At 36.1% G+C, this 15,729-nt stretch overlaps 1 long non-coding RNA gene across 1 annotated transcript in view; it reads right to left on the bottom strand.

The window, feature by feature from the left end:
* Positions 1-15,416, bottom strand: part of LOC110834289 (uncharacterized) — a 33,856-nt gene extending 18,440 nt beyond the window's left edge. The window contains exon 1 of the long non-coding RNA XR_002544549.2: positions 15,207-15,416. This is a non-coding gene — a long non-coding RNA (uncharacterized LOC110834289). The remainder of the gene's footprint in view (positions 1-15,206) is intronic.
* Between the last annotated feature and the right edge of the window lie 313 nt (positions 15,417-15,729).

The following is a 15,729-nucleotide window of genomic DNA, read 5'->3' as shown; positions in this document are numbered from 1 at the left end:
ACTTGATACTGGTAACACATTCCTTGCTTACACTGTCGCACAGTTACTTCTATGATGAATGATTTTTATAACAGGCCTATGTTTCGATATAGAAACAACTGGGCTTTAAAAAGTTAATAAAGGAACTAAGAAGAAAGAAAAATTGTTAATGCTTAATACTGAGCCGAGGCTTGTATTCTAAGAGAATCCAAATCAAATTTCAGCTTTTTTGTGGTTATCCTCAGTATCTGTAGACGAGAGCCAAGAGAGTAATTTGTAACAAATTACGGTAGGAATATTTCCTTATAAAACCTTGTCTTTTCACCAAATTTTATTTAACAGTATACATCCTATTCTGCTCAAACAGAGTCGTTAAATAACTAATGATCCAATCAACTATTAATTGCTACCGCTAACTTAGTCTTTAAATGTCACTGTTTTAATAATTATCTAAATGAGTGTTTCGTCTACAGAAATTATCACGGATTTCATCCATAAAAGTAAAGTGAAACTGTTCACTAACATTCACCTGTGCGTAAGAAGAGTAATTTAGGTTTTACTGTCTTGTCACCTAAACACCTTCATGACGTAGTTCTTTCGTTCAGGACATTACTACCTTTTTTATACTCTGTTAGATAATACGACATTGAAATCTGTGATGCATTATCACTCACAGATAAGTGAATTGGACGCGCGAAGCTAAATTCAGTTATCAGTCTACGTCATATACACAAAGAAGGAAATTACTGGAAAAGCGGAACTAACCTATCTGCACAGAAGCCGAAGAAGGACTGATAATAATAATTTATAATTAATTGACTACCAAATTCGCAGAAATCCCTAGCATTGAGGAAAACGTTTTTCAAATATTTTTGTATAAATAACTTAAGATTGGGATTCAAATGCCACTCTTTGTCTACAAGAGGAAGTGCACAGACTGACCATTCTTCCACAGAGGAAACAAGTGTCTGAATTATGGCTGTAGTGAAGATGTTGTCCATTCTGATACTCATTGTATCAGCGTCACTGCGCCCAAATTTGAATTACGAGGTAATTATATATATTTATATACATTCATTCATATTTGTTAATTAAGATATTGTTCACTACAAAGAATTAGCTTCAGAGTTTTTGCAGGATAAGTTAATATAAGGGGATAATCAAGCACGATTAAATTTGATAGGACGGAGGCTGTGAGTGGGCCTATTTTAAGGTTTAATTCCGAAATGCGCTTAGAGAAAATGAGGCAATTCTTTAACTTTCACCATGGATTTAAATACCGACATCCGTTTAGTAGTTTTTGAGTTATATATCAAGCATATAACAGGACGCAAATGATCCTCCGTGCGTTTTATATGAAGGCCGCATCTCGTACCCAGTCTTTTAACAAACATGTGTTTAGTTGTATTTCTTTATTGGTCGAAAACATAAGCTGGCCTTGACTTGTCTCCAACACAGAAATGTGCAAATTCACAGCATAATATAGGCTTACCTGAACTTCAGATTGTTAAAAAGGTTAAAACGTTATTTAAAACAGGTCATGGCAGACTACAGTAAATTAAATTGTATAGAATCTCCGTAAAAGTACAAAATGTCTGTTTTAAATGTATAGACTATAAAATCCTTATTTCATAAATTATATGGACTCATTGACTGCCTGGCTGTTTGGATGTTTTACTATTTGAGCGAGACGAACTGGATTATTGATTAGCTGTGTGACAGATTGATAACCGACTGTCTATCTGGTAGACTGAGTGATTGGCTAATTCGCTGTCTACCTGTCTACCTGTCTGTCTTTCTGTCAGACTGAAATTATCCAACGAATTATTTCACAGGCCTATGCTAAAAGATCTTCACGAATACGTAAGAGTTACTCAGCGGGTGGAAATACTTGCTGTTGTTACGGAAATTTTATTACTGATCTCGTAAAATATCGCCATTCTACGCTACCATAAAGTTAGTTCAAATCAGTTGACATGTTTGACTTCAATCTGTCTGATATTTATGTTAGATCTCTCGATAATTCACTATTTGTGTCTTCCTCTTATTTATTAAAGTCAGAGTATCGTTTCTAAACAGATTGCACTGTTATGTGATTCTTGTCGTTAGGTTGAAGCAGTGGATTCGGCAATCACTCTTATGGATAACTTGATGACGTTCATCAATAACTGCAGAGACAACGTGACTATTAAAAACAACAGAGCATTGAGTACTGCGGACAAGGGCAGAAGACATCTTGTCCTCAGCATCGGGAAAGACAGATGTCCTGCAGTGTTAATCGATACAGAATGGTCTTCAGGAGCGCTGCCTTCAACATGTACAGAAGGTGAAATATTAGTCGACCCTTCATGTCTGAACATGAAGAAGCAAGTGAAGGAGATATGCGTAAACTATCCTTGTACCAAGAAATCTAAACAAGGGAGACGAGTGCCACTTCCTTACGTAGATTAGAAATGAATTTAGTTAAGAAAGATATTCCGTCGAAATGTAGAAATGTTCTCACGGCTGTGAACACGTCTGTATTGGTGTTTGAAACTGTAATGCCGTGTTTAATTGCAGATAGATGCCACTTTCCTGGTATAAAATATGAACTACATCCTTAGGACTCCTGACAATGGAGGCAGAATGTTCCTCTGAAACGTGTAGTGGTTGTGATTTTTATTTTATAAACTGCTCATGCGCAAGCTCTCACATTCGTCACATAATTGTGAATCATTCGTGTATGTGTGTAGATATGTTGTATTTGGTTTAGTTGATTAATAAAAATGTTAACAGATATTTCGAGACATTTGGCAATAAATGTGATTTCAACGAAGTCTTGCATGAGCATGGTAGCATTTTACAATGTTACACAGACCGCCTCTGTCTCTTACATTACTGGATGGTCATATCAGAAGTAATCTCCAGCACACCGGAAAGTAATTCGACGCTCACACAGCTGATGGCCCGTGAAGAACTATTGCTTATAGTCGCCGATAAAGAATCAAGTCTCAGGGACGCGCTACTGTTTAAATTAAATTGAAAAACTTATGTTTACTTTACTCCTAAAATCGCCAGTCGCCAGTTTGTTTTTCATAGTGAATGTTTATCCATGCTCTTATGTGTGTTCCGTATTATTTATAACGGTATGTACAACGCGTGTGACAGTATAAATAGTCCTTAATATTATCAGTCCTAGAAACTGACGAACGCCCATGAGGCTAAAATCCCCCCCCCCCAAAAAAAATTAACTTAATCAGCAAGGTCCAACATTTGACTATTCTGTAGTCTCAAACCCTGCTTCATTAAGATAAGTTTTGGGAAGATCTATCTCGTACACCCAGGTCTCCGAAATAATCTCTTCCATTAAGGTTTATCTACAAAAATTACTCACGACTTCATCTTCTTGTTCGATTAGAATATTACACTGATTTACATCTACTTTATCGGATTTAAACAGGCTAAAATTGAATGGGCCGTCTTCCCAACTTTTCTTATAGCACATTCTTAGAATATTAAATTATTGCATTAGCATTAAAATCTCCAGTCGACGTATTAAAATCGTGTTAATTATAAGGTGGGTTGTAGTATTTAGTAACCAAAATATATACTTTAAAAATTTTAGAAAAAATGTCGTTATTATATTCCACAGTGTAATTTACACAATGTGTATTGTCAAAGTGATGCGTACTATTGATGCAACTGAAGTTCCTAACATGTCTCATGAACTGACTGCCCTTGTGAATTTTAGATTGCTTTTCAGTCTGATTTCATGCATGTAATCCTCGACATAAATGTCAACGTGTGCCCCCTCGGTCGCTAATTACAGCCTCCGTTGTCAACTGAGGCATTATTCCGGTACATTGCCTGCTTTGAATCCCATTTTGCATAATTAGCATTAAATTTAACGAACGGATTAAGAATATACAACACGCTTATCAAATCCTAGAATGCAATATTAGCACTTAACGAGAACTGATTCTAATGTTAGCTCCAGAAAAGCGCAAATATCTCGTTTTGCTTAGTACTAGGAACGTTCATCAGAAACCCACCCGAGAGCGACTACTGAAAACCTATTCGACCTAGTGGCAAAAATCCACCCTAAGCACTGAGAATGCATCTCTTTTAATCATCCACCACTAAATGCCCTTATAAGAAAATTGAGTACATTTTTGGTAAACCATTCTGTCAAAGACGCTTGTAACGTGTCTTCCAACTGCAATCTGGTTCAATGAATGCTTTTAATAAGGGTAAGAACATCCAAAGGTAACGCGATGAAACATCTCCTAACTCTAGCCACGACGTTTTTGTTCGCATGTGAACTGTGCCGTTTCTGGCCAGGATTGAGGCCGTTTACATCGCAGCGCGGCTTTACTCGTGCCCGGTTCACTATTTTGACTCAACTTTTCTCCACCGGCCATCAAATATGCTGTATTCATCGGGCTCTGACTCGCTGTAGTTGCAAGTTATATTATACCTCCGTCCATTAAATAGCGAAATTCACATACTATTAAAGTGTACGGAAACCGGGAGGTGGAGGGAACAGCTCCTGAGGAACAAGTGGTTCACCGTTTGTGAAGAGTTGGTCTTCAAGAAAATTTTAAGCACTACGAATGACACGGAGGTCAGGGATGTAGGGAAATTTCTGTACAAAGTAAGATGTAAAAGACAGGTCAAAATTATGAATTTAGAACTGCCACTGGGGTAGAAGGCACGAGAACAATACGAAAGAGTTATGTAAATAGTATTAGGGATTAAGGAATAGTCATGTAGAGTAGCATTAGTGAATAGTTGTAGTAAGCAGTAGTGCGAATAGTGCTACGTATGTAAGGACTGTGGCCGTGAAAACCTGGTGTTAGGCGGCCACAGATCTCTGTATATAGTTCTAAATCAAATATATTATTATTATTATTATTATTATTATTATTATTATTATTAATTGGATTGATATATACTGTAACCTACAGCAGTTATGTATGAAATAAAAATTTGATATACTTCGAAATAAATAGTCCATGTTTTACAACTAATCTAAAAAGGACTAATTGTAAACATTCACAAAAAGTTATGAAAAAATAAACATTTTAAAATAGGCCGGATACTAAATGAACAGATTTCAACATGTCATAATGTTCTTTTCGACATACTAATCAGAGAACAACACAGATAAAGAAATAACTGAAGAGAACAGCTTTAGATATTAAAGTGTACGTATAGGACTGGATTATATCACCATTAGTCATACTTTCTGTGTGCCATAATGTTTGGATAAATACCTTAAGCATCTATTCATTGAAAGGTTTGTGCCTGGAAGTGTAGCGGGGACAAGGTTCTGTATCAACACTTCAACACCAAAATCCTTAAGAAAGAAGGTGAGTGAAAGCATTATACCTCTTAGCTCCTTGTCAAGGCTTTGCATATGTAGTGCATATGAAGGGCTGAAAAGAATGAGTGAGAAGGAGTGGAAGGGAGTTTGGACGATGGAGGAAATCTGCAATAACGAGAGATGAAGCACCACTTAGCGAGACATAACTCAACGGATACCGTCAAACAGGGACGGAAACGCTCCATCGGCACGTAGTGGCCAGAGAGCGCTTCCCAGAATCTTAAATTAAAGAAGGCGGGTGCTTAGACACTCACTTGCTGAGAGTGTTGGACGTGAGACTAAAGAAAAGAGAACAGAAGAAAATGCAGGAATGAGAAACTTTGAGAGAATGTGCATGACCCCAATATTCTGATAATACCTGATAAAACCTTAAGTCTTCCTTTTTCTTACGCCTTTCCTGAATCGAAATTGTAGTGTTAAGCCACATTTTACTCAAACTTTAAAGATACGGGTTAATATAAATTGGTTATTAAGCCACTTCTCTTGGTACTACACACGTTCGTGTATAAGAATTAAAAATATCGCATTCTCTTCTAATATAAATTATAAGCCAATTTAACGCAAGTGCTTTCTGATTTACGCCACAGGCACGTCAAAATTAATCTTTTATATATCTGTGGTTTGTAAATAAAAGCCATATTTAATTTTAGTAAAATACATTTCAGTGGACTTGAAAAGAAACAAAAACATTGAAAGAGCTAATACTGTAAGAGCAAGGCATAGCACAGATATAATAAGTAAACTTTCATATTTAAAAGCTTCACTATTAATTCGTATCTTTAAATACTATTATTAGGATTATAGTATTAAGAGAATAGATAATAATTAAATGTAACAAGCATTCGGAAAATTAAAATTTTGTACTGAATTCTGGCTGGAAAACGTAATGAGAAGACACGAGTTAGTATATTCAAGCGTAGATGGGGAAATATAATTTGAACTGCTTTTAAAAAATTAGAGTGTGAGGGTGTGGTCTGGACTCTTCTGGGTCCGATTAAGTATCTCCATGAAGACAACAATCAGATAATATTAGTTCCAAGCCTTTTATGAAACCCGAACTTCCACTACCGTGTTTGTAAGTCTCGATAAATTACTTACTGATCGCCCTGATGATGGAGGCATTAAGTACCTCACACTTCGGTAAACTTCCACCAGTCTACACGGAGAGATATTGCAGAAGACATTTTCAGATAATCTTTATCCACACATTCACGTCGTATATCTTCAAGGACAGTCTTCCTTGCAGCAGAATGAAACGTTACTACTAACTTCAAATCAAATGCAGTAACACAGAAAACTGATCTATGTGACCCTTGTCCAACACTTCACTTACATGCTCTCTGTAGAAAAATACAGCGTTTATCTGGCCATAAAAACACTAAAATCATTATCTGAAGTTCACAGCATGTAATTTGAATACTACCAGAACACATACAGCATTACACAAACTGAATGTTGATTTTCTTGATCTGATGAATATTGTAATTCGTCTAAAAATATAAGCAAATGCTCAGAAGCTTTAGCCGATTTGTCTACATTCTGGTTAAGAACATGAAAAATTCAAGTAGGGCGCAACAATTATAAAGAGAAAGGGAAAGTTCCCGACGAGATTATCTAATAAACGAGCAAGATGACGCGTATAGTTGGGAAATTTGATGAGAAGCGGAGGGAATTATAAAGTTACTGCAATCGTGGATGAAGAAAAATGAATTGCCACTTACAGAGCATTATTATGAAAAAGGAAAAACTTCATCTGAAGTGACAGATTGGAGCATGAGTAATGAGAATTTCGAAAATCCGGGGTTAAAAGGGCTTACTTCCTGCATGTCACTTTCTGTCAGTATTAGTCAAATGGAATGGATTTACTCCCGTTACCTCCTGAAATGACTTTGTGGACCAAATGCTCTTGAGAGCGCCGATCGTATACCTACAGTTCTACATGCAAAGTTTTGAAACCAGTATCTGTATTCATTCTGCTGTTATTGTCCAGCACCAAGAAAGATACAGCACAAATCTAAGATTCGAAATTACTTTTAATAATTTCTGCACAGTTTCGAAAGAACAAAATGTTCGCTAAATTTCATCTAAAAGTACTCTAACGCGATAGAGCAGAGACTTTCTTGAGAATCTTCCGAATTTATAATGTAGACGTAGTGTTTTTTTTTTCTAATGTAAGAATTGAAATTTTGAAGTATTATTTAGATGAATTTCGGGCATCAAAGTATTTAGTCAGTCTATTTCAAGTATATAAATGGACTTCATATGATTCACATTTATATGGGTGATTGAACAATAATATTCGGTTATCCTTAACAGTAAATGCGATTCCAATAAGAACAAAAGAAACAGAGATGATCTCGGATTAGACGAGCAGAGAAGAGGAATGTATGTATTACCTAGAACCTTTGAAAGAAGCACCCATCAGAGTCCGTAAACACCGACTGTCCGATTATTAATGTAATTTGGTTAAATTTCCATATATAAATCGTTTCATACTGCAAACTGTACAAAATATCCGATAAAATCTATTTTATTTTAATTGCATATATTTTCTATTAAGAGTACAAGTATTAAAAAAAGTTTAGAATGCAACAAAAAACAAATATGCCAAAACAATTAATCAAATACTAAACAAAGGAAACCATTATCATTTTGCCATTCCAAATATGATTGATAGCAAAACAATCAGATTATAGCCATTGAATTACTTTCTGTATCTGCGTTGTATGTAAATCGATAATATCGTATAATTATATTACAAAAAGTTGTGGAATGTTAAAAAGAGTTACATATATTATTGTGAGCTTAGGGCATATATGATCCGTTAACATTATCAGTAGTAGAATTCCTTTGATATCAGACTGCTAAGATTAACTGGCAGTTTCTCAGAAGGGCAATCTATGCTACTATAGTCGCCTTGAAAGTAATGAAAGTCACAAAGGACGTTTACATATGCCTTTACTTTAGATGGGATGACAACACTAAAATGTATTTCAAATAAAGTTTCATAAAAGGCTGGAAATTTATTGACCATCTGAGCGGCTATCAATTTCTTAAAAACGACTATACTTCGTGGCATTTATTGTCTTATTCAGTTCTTTTTTAATAAAATAAAATCCACGCACGTTGTATAGTTATATGTGGATGGTATCCACGTGCTCGATATTTTACATAATTTTAGCATATTCCATAAAATTATGCTCTTGCGGGAATATAACCTGTAAATCTGCGCCTATTAACTCCGTCCGTCTGTATGCAACAATTCAATATAAAATGAACTGGTTTTCCCGAGAGCATAGGTAGACGAGTTTTGCTCAAATTTGTCGATACGTTCCAATTTTGGTTAAGATTGGGCAAACAATAACTGGCACTTTATATGAATATCTACATACGTATCTTCGCTTACAAGTGGTGAGGAATTCTAAGGCCATTCTCAAACGTGATGGGTCAAAAACTATGGCGAATACGTTATGCATGCATTTCCTAACTTGCTTTAGCTCTTTTAAATTTTATCCGACGCGAAGTACACGGGGGTGACAAAAGACAAACTGCAATTTACAGTACGTCTCCTTGACACGTTCGATAAGCTGCAGAGCTTTAAACAAATTGTTAATTTCTTTGTGTTCAAACTATTATAATCGCCATTAGACTAATTTTTAACAAGATGAATCCATAAGATAGTGTAATTGCGTCATATTGTGAATATTATAACAATTATTTATTTTAATCCGTCTTATCACAATATTTAAAATTTCTTATAATTAAGATAATAAAATATCATTGATGTTCCATATCGATTGATCGATTTACATTTTGGAACATTTACACAACATGTTTCAGTTTTTAAAAAACCATCATTAGGTGTAAAATATCTACGAACTTAAAACTCAAATATGATTCCATTTGGTGATGTTTTCATTGCGTTTGTTTTTCATTTTTGGGCGGAGATGTTGTTTTTTCTTAAATTTTTTGGATGTACATATCGGTCTGTAAGTTTGTTGTGTAAATGTTCCAAAATGTAAATCGATCAATCGATATGGAACATCAATGATATTTTATTATCTTAATTATAAGAAATTTTAAATATTGTGATAAGACGAATTAAAATAAATAATAATTAAGATGAATCCAGTTCGCAACCTCGTCACTTATTTCTTTTTGTTAGATTATTCTTATTCACATGTGTATTGTAATCTATCTTAAGTACAAATATCTAGGATTGCATTTTTAAAATATATTTACGTTTTATTTATTTATAATGAAAACGAGTAATAATCACACGCAACTGTTTTATAGTGATTTAAATTGGCCCATAACAAAACGTTTCAGAAATGTAAAGACCTTTGTAAAGAAGCGGTCCGTAATTTTAAATAGAATATTGTAGATATTCCATGAAATACATCATTTTCATACTTATTTTGCAACTAATTGCACTTGGGTGACAGGACATCCATTTCGTACTTTAATGAGCACCACTCATAACAAAATTGTAAAATTAATTGTGTTCTATAATTGGGTGTGCAATTTGTGTTTTAGAGGGCTAAAATTTATACCTTCTAAGAGCAGCTTCTAGTCATGATTCGTTGTTACATAATACTTGTCAACTTCAGTCCGCGTCTCCTCTTTATCTTATCTTTTCAGTTAAAAACATGTCCTATTATGTATAAAATTAATGGATGTATTAAATTTCATCCTGTGCCCAAAAATTCGTGGATCAGAAAGGCAAAAGTGCCTTCAGTTCACTGAATACTGAACTACAGCATGAAGTTTGCGCAATTTATAGGTACACTGTGTTATGCACCTAAAATGGTTGTGCAAGGAACTCATATCGTTGACAGAATTATAACTCGGTTTCATAAAATGCCTAGACACACTTATAACGTATTACTACGATTTAGGAGAACCCAATGCTTCAACACCGTTAATATCAATGAAATCTTCTCGGGCAATCAGCCGCGTTAACTGGTTACCGTAGTAAACCGACGTTTCGGGAATAAACTCTGTCCCCATCTCAGGGTTCTGATGTGACTGGATCCTCGGAAGTCGCCTCTGTAACTGCAGTTACACGAGAATATTTCATTGATTGTACTCGCCGCGAAAGTCTCAAGTCCTATACCGTTAATACCATAGCCCGCCGCTGAAAAAGATCCTGAGGTGGTTCTGTCCTCCTAAAACCCTCACAATCTAGCGAATTTTAACTCATCTCTTTCTCGGTCTTCCAAGTGGTTGTTTTCTAAGACAATTTTTCATCAAGTTATTCGGGCGTTACTTGTCTGTCCTGCTGTAAAAATAACCTCAAAATTCACAAGACAAACATTTTTACATGATTCTTTTAAAGTTTGAAGAAAGTAGTTGGTCCATTGTTCGAACATTATTATGTACTATTCTATTGTCTGGGATGTATTTGACATACAAATTGTTTTACGGTTTGGTTATTTAACATTCGTGAGAATTCTAAGGTAACTGATGTATAAATAAGGTACATGAGACTCCAGATAGCTTACTTTTATAAATGCGAGTATAAACACGAAAGTTTCTTGATTCAGGGAAATTCTTGAAAAAGTGATCTACGTTGCTATGTCTCAACATCTGCGTCCACACAAGACCAGCTTATAAGCATATTCTTTTATTTAATGACCTCGAGTGTAAATTTGTTCCTATTAAATTTTTCAATTATGTATTTATTTTTAGCCCAAGAAAATCACATGCCTGAGCCCATCATTTTAATACGCTTAATAATATTTACGTTGTTTTAGTTTAACTAAATTTTCAGAATACCTGCTACAACTACTCTTTCCAATAAAAGTAAATTACAATTTTTTGTAGACAGAAGAGCGTAGAGCTGTATATTATAGCGCGTATTTAATTTTTTAACAGACCAAATGTGACATTATTTTAATTCGTAAAGAAATTTCTAGCAAATTTATTTCTAAAAATATATATATATATATATATAATTTTAGATTAATTTTAAATGATCACTGCAAGAAAATACGATCAAACCGGAAATTATATATAATTATGTGTCGTACTATTTTCATATTCCCCTTTTTACCACCATCATCACGATCAAACCTTCAAGCCACACCTTCTGCCCCTCCCTCGCAAGTTCACCTCCATTACATTAGCCATTATCGGTCACGCAGGAGCCATCCATCCAGTAGTCATCGACCATGAACCAATATCGACACCCTGGGGCCAACTTCCGCTCTGATGGATGCTTTGCCCGTGCGCATCATTGTCTGGTCCCTCGGTTGTCCCACGCCTACATGTCGGTTATAACCACCAGCGCCAGCTACCGACGGACGGACGGACGCCTGTGCTGCTATGTTTGTCACGCGTTTGTAATGACACTGTAATTAGTTCTACTCATCATGTGTATAGGCTCAAAAACTTATTACTACATATTACTTTTTATATCTTAATTGCATCATGCTTGTGTTCCTCAATACAATACTTTTATTTCCGTCGTTACACATCGTGTGTAACGACGGAAATAAAAGTATTGTACATATTACTTGTTTACTCAAATGTGTTTAGGTCTTGTTCCCACCTAGTCAACATTTGGAAGCAGCAGCACGGCACGTTTCAAGCCAGTTTGAACAGAATTAAGCTTAATTTTATTAACATTTTGTCAGACTAACAGGTCACTTCTGAAAAGCTGAGATTCGATTTCTGGAGGAACCCATACAGAGTCACTTTGTCGGAGAAAAATTACAATTTGTATCATTGACTTCAATCGAGGGCGGAATTGAAGTTTAGGTCTATTTCTTCACGGTTGCATTTTCTGGAAAAAACTTCAATATTGTGTTTGTTTTCTTAATTAAAAATATTTTTATGATTGCTGTCTTCTGGGTTGTTGTGCCGTGTAGTATGGTAGAATTACACCTACGATAAGTCGCCCTGATGATGGATGCATCAAGGGCCTCTGAAACGTAGATATACTTCTACCAGACTACACAGCGCAACAACCCAGAATACAGCAATCTTCAGACTCACCAAATTGAAAACCTCAAATCCTATATATATTTTTACACAAGACTGATTTTGTTTAATTATTTTCAACCCTTTCTTAAAATTTCCGATAATTTTTAACTTCGAAATGAAATGATAAGCTTATATAAATTACAAAAGAACCATGTCGGTTTCCTCTGAAACATGGAAACAGCCGTGAATTATGTTTTGCGTATTAAAATGTGGTTGTTAAATAAACAATTTGTGATTACGTACAGAATAAGAAACAATAGCAAATTGATGTAATGCATTATCAGTAAAATGTACCGCTGTGGATACTTCAACTATCTGCATGTAGGTCATTTATCAATGTCGGCAGAACTGCAATTGTTCATTCATAAATGCGATTATACAGAATATAAAAAAATGTTTATTTAAATACAAGCAAGTTTCTGAGTATAAGATAAAAATAGTTGTGTCTATTATTTATGACATTTCCCTGTTTGTATGCATTAACACCTGCCCATTTGTCATTCTACTGTCATCGCACCAAACATGTATGTACGTGCGTGTGTACATTGGGGGTGGGGAAAGGATAAATCACATCCTCTTCTGGGAATCAAACCCCAGTCGTCGAGACCATTATTGTTATTGTTGTGATGGGGTGAGAATATGTCTCTGTGGCCTCTAACAAGCCCTTCTGCAACCCCCAGATTATACAGCGTGTTTCGCAAAAAGTCCATAGTTCAAGGGCGTGATTTTTGTGAGTCGGAAATACTCAACATACATATGTCAAAACGCAAATGGTTCGGATAATGCGAGAATTTTAAAAAAATCAAATTTTTGACGGCATAATTGTGCAAATAATTTACATTTTATTAATTTATTCAATTTAACTTTATTAAATTTACATTTAATACTTATAAAATCTAACTTAAACCTATAAATTACACAACAAATTTTTAGGAATCAGGTAATTACTCATGCTTGTGTCTGTGCTAGTGACCTCCGTAATTATATACGTAAATTACAGCTGTTTGTAAAAATGGAAGTAACAGACCTCGGAAGAGAGGACTGGTTGTTTCTTGTGCGGGGGGGGGGGGGGGGGGGGGGGGGAAAGCATCGAACACACCATTCAACAGCTCGATTCTAGTACTGGTCTTCATACGCCCCCAAAGAAGAGTTGGGTAAAATTACCTGTGTGGGTTAGCAACAGAACATGGCCCAATCTAACGCTCTTGAAAATGTTGACTGAGACATGCAGCTACCTGCCTCACAAAATGAGGGGGTGACATTACTGTTTCAAACAATAGATTCTGCGATTTCTTCAGCAGTCTTAAAATGTCAGCATCCTCTTGTCGACTGAATTTCGGAAACACGTTTTTTTTTGGGCAGCTTCGAATCGAAATGAACACCATAACACGTCCCTGAGCCACGGCCATCCCACTAAGTGACACTCGTCAAATGAGTAAATGTTGAACAGATGTGGAATGATAATGACGGGAACTCTGAGATGAGCCACAATTCCCACTCTGACTGACCTCGGAGCGGACATGGGTTTTCACGGTGAGAAGCCGGCGAGTAATCTCGAGTAATTTGAGATATGGCACAGTCCAGTTGAGACCGTAACCTTCGTTATAAAGCAGAAATTCCGGCTCATTGTTTTTCTAATCGAAGCAGCCGTGAATCGAATTTATGAGGGTCGGCCCGAATTGACGAGAATTCAGCCGAAAGAATTAATGTATAATATAGAATCAAACTTAGCTGGCTTAGGAAAACCGAAGGTTCATCACCGAATTAACCAAAGCCCTCCACCGGACCCTGTCCTGGGCCACCAACATCCAGTCTCCTTCAACTCCTACCTCACATAGATCTCGCCTTATATTATCCTCCCATCTACGTCTAGGTCTCCCCAGCGGTCTCTTCCCTTCAGGCTTCCCAACCAATACTCGGTGCATATCTCTTGCCCCATACATGCGCGCTACATGCCCCGCCCATCTCATTCTTCTTGACTTAATCACCCTGACAATATTAGGGGAAGAGTATAAAGTTTAAAGTTTTTCACCAGACCCCATCGTCTTTTCTCCTAGGCCCAAATATCCTCCTCAATACCCTATTTTCAAAATCCTGAAATCTATGTTCCTCCTCCAGAGTGAGAGACCATGTTTCACACCCATACAAAACAACAGGCAGAATTATTGTTTTGCACACTTTAATCTTCAGGTTCTTAGAAGTCAGACGCGACGACAAAATATTTTGAACTGAAAACTATCAAGTATTTAGAAAATTTAGTCCCCTCCTAACTTCCTCATGAATATCATTTTGGTTCGTTAATGTTGTTCCCAAATATTTTAACTTTGTCACACTTTCAAAGGATCTATTAGCCACCCTGATATTTTTTCCGCCTGTATGCTGACGAGATACTAACATGTATTTAGTTTTTCCTCAGTTTATTTCTAGGCCAATCTTTCTACTAGCTTCTAGTAAAGCTTCAGTGTTCCTCTTAATTGTATTTATATCGTCATCCAATACATTAACAGCTTCAACATATACCAAAAGCTGATGTATCCCATTCAGTTGCTAATCTCCTGCTTATCTTGGAATTTCCTGATATACTACAGTATCCCATTTCATACATATGAAAGACAGCAATGCATACTACTACCATTACTACTACTGCTGTTTCTACCACTCATAAGCACTACGCTATGAGCCTTGGATTTTTCTGGAAACATTTTCTGCCAGAATTTCGAAATGGGAGATCAGTTCGTCATGAGGCTTATACATATAAAGGGAAGATATCACAGAAACACACTCATATCACGAGTTAGAATAGAATCCACGACCCCAGTGCATGAGCGGTCAAGATCCATATTGCACAAAGAATGAAAGAAACGTTGTAACTCACCTCGATGAAAGCGTCCAGTTGCTACGTGCACTTTCACAACACACGTGTTCACTCTGCAAAGGGTTGCAGAAGACTAGCTGATTGGCCGACACGCTCATAAAAACGAACAAGTGAAGGTCGCCAATGCAGTGCAGCTGGGAAGGTAATGGAGTTCCAGGACACTTGAGAACGGAAAGACAAGGTTTAAATGAGGAAATTTTCCAATCTGTGTAAGTGCAATACCAGTAAGAATTATTTGGCTCTGTTTTAAGCTAAAAACATGTCGAAAGCTCTGGGATCAATCCCTCTCGGATAACAGATGTTTGTCCGCGTCTTAATTTGTCACACTGTATTTTAGCTAATTGGTACGTGCCTTGCGATCTGCTTATAATTTGATTATCAAATTTTGCGTTTCATTTTTCCTTTTGTTGTAACCATTACTATTCAATCAATTTGTCAGCATTGACCAATTACACATAAGACAAAATCTGGCACATGAGACTTTTTGGATCTAGTAGAGAAAGAAATACAATCAACTCAGTAA

Source organism: Zootermopsis nevadensis, unplaced genomic scaffold (assembly GCF_977971745.1).
Source record: "Zootermopsis nevadensis isolate Lab colony 2312 unplaced genomic scaffold, Znev_1.0 Znev_ptg000022l, whole genome shotgun sequence".
Lineage (NCBI taxonomy): Eukaryota > Metazoa > Arthropoda > Insecta > Blattodea > Termopsidae > Zootermopsis > Zootermopsis nevadensis.
The sequence above is the reverse complement of the archived record's forward strand: the minus strand, read 5'-3'. Positions and strand labels throughout refer to the sequence as shown.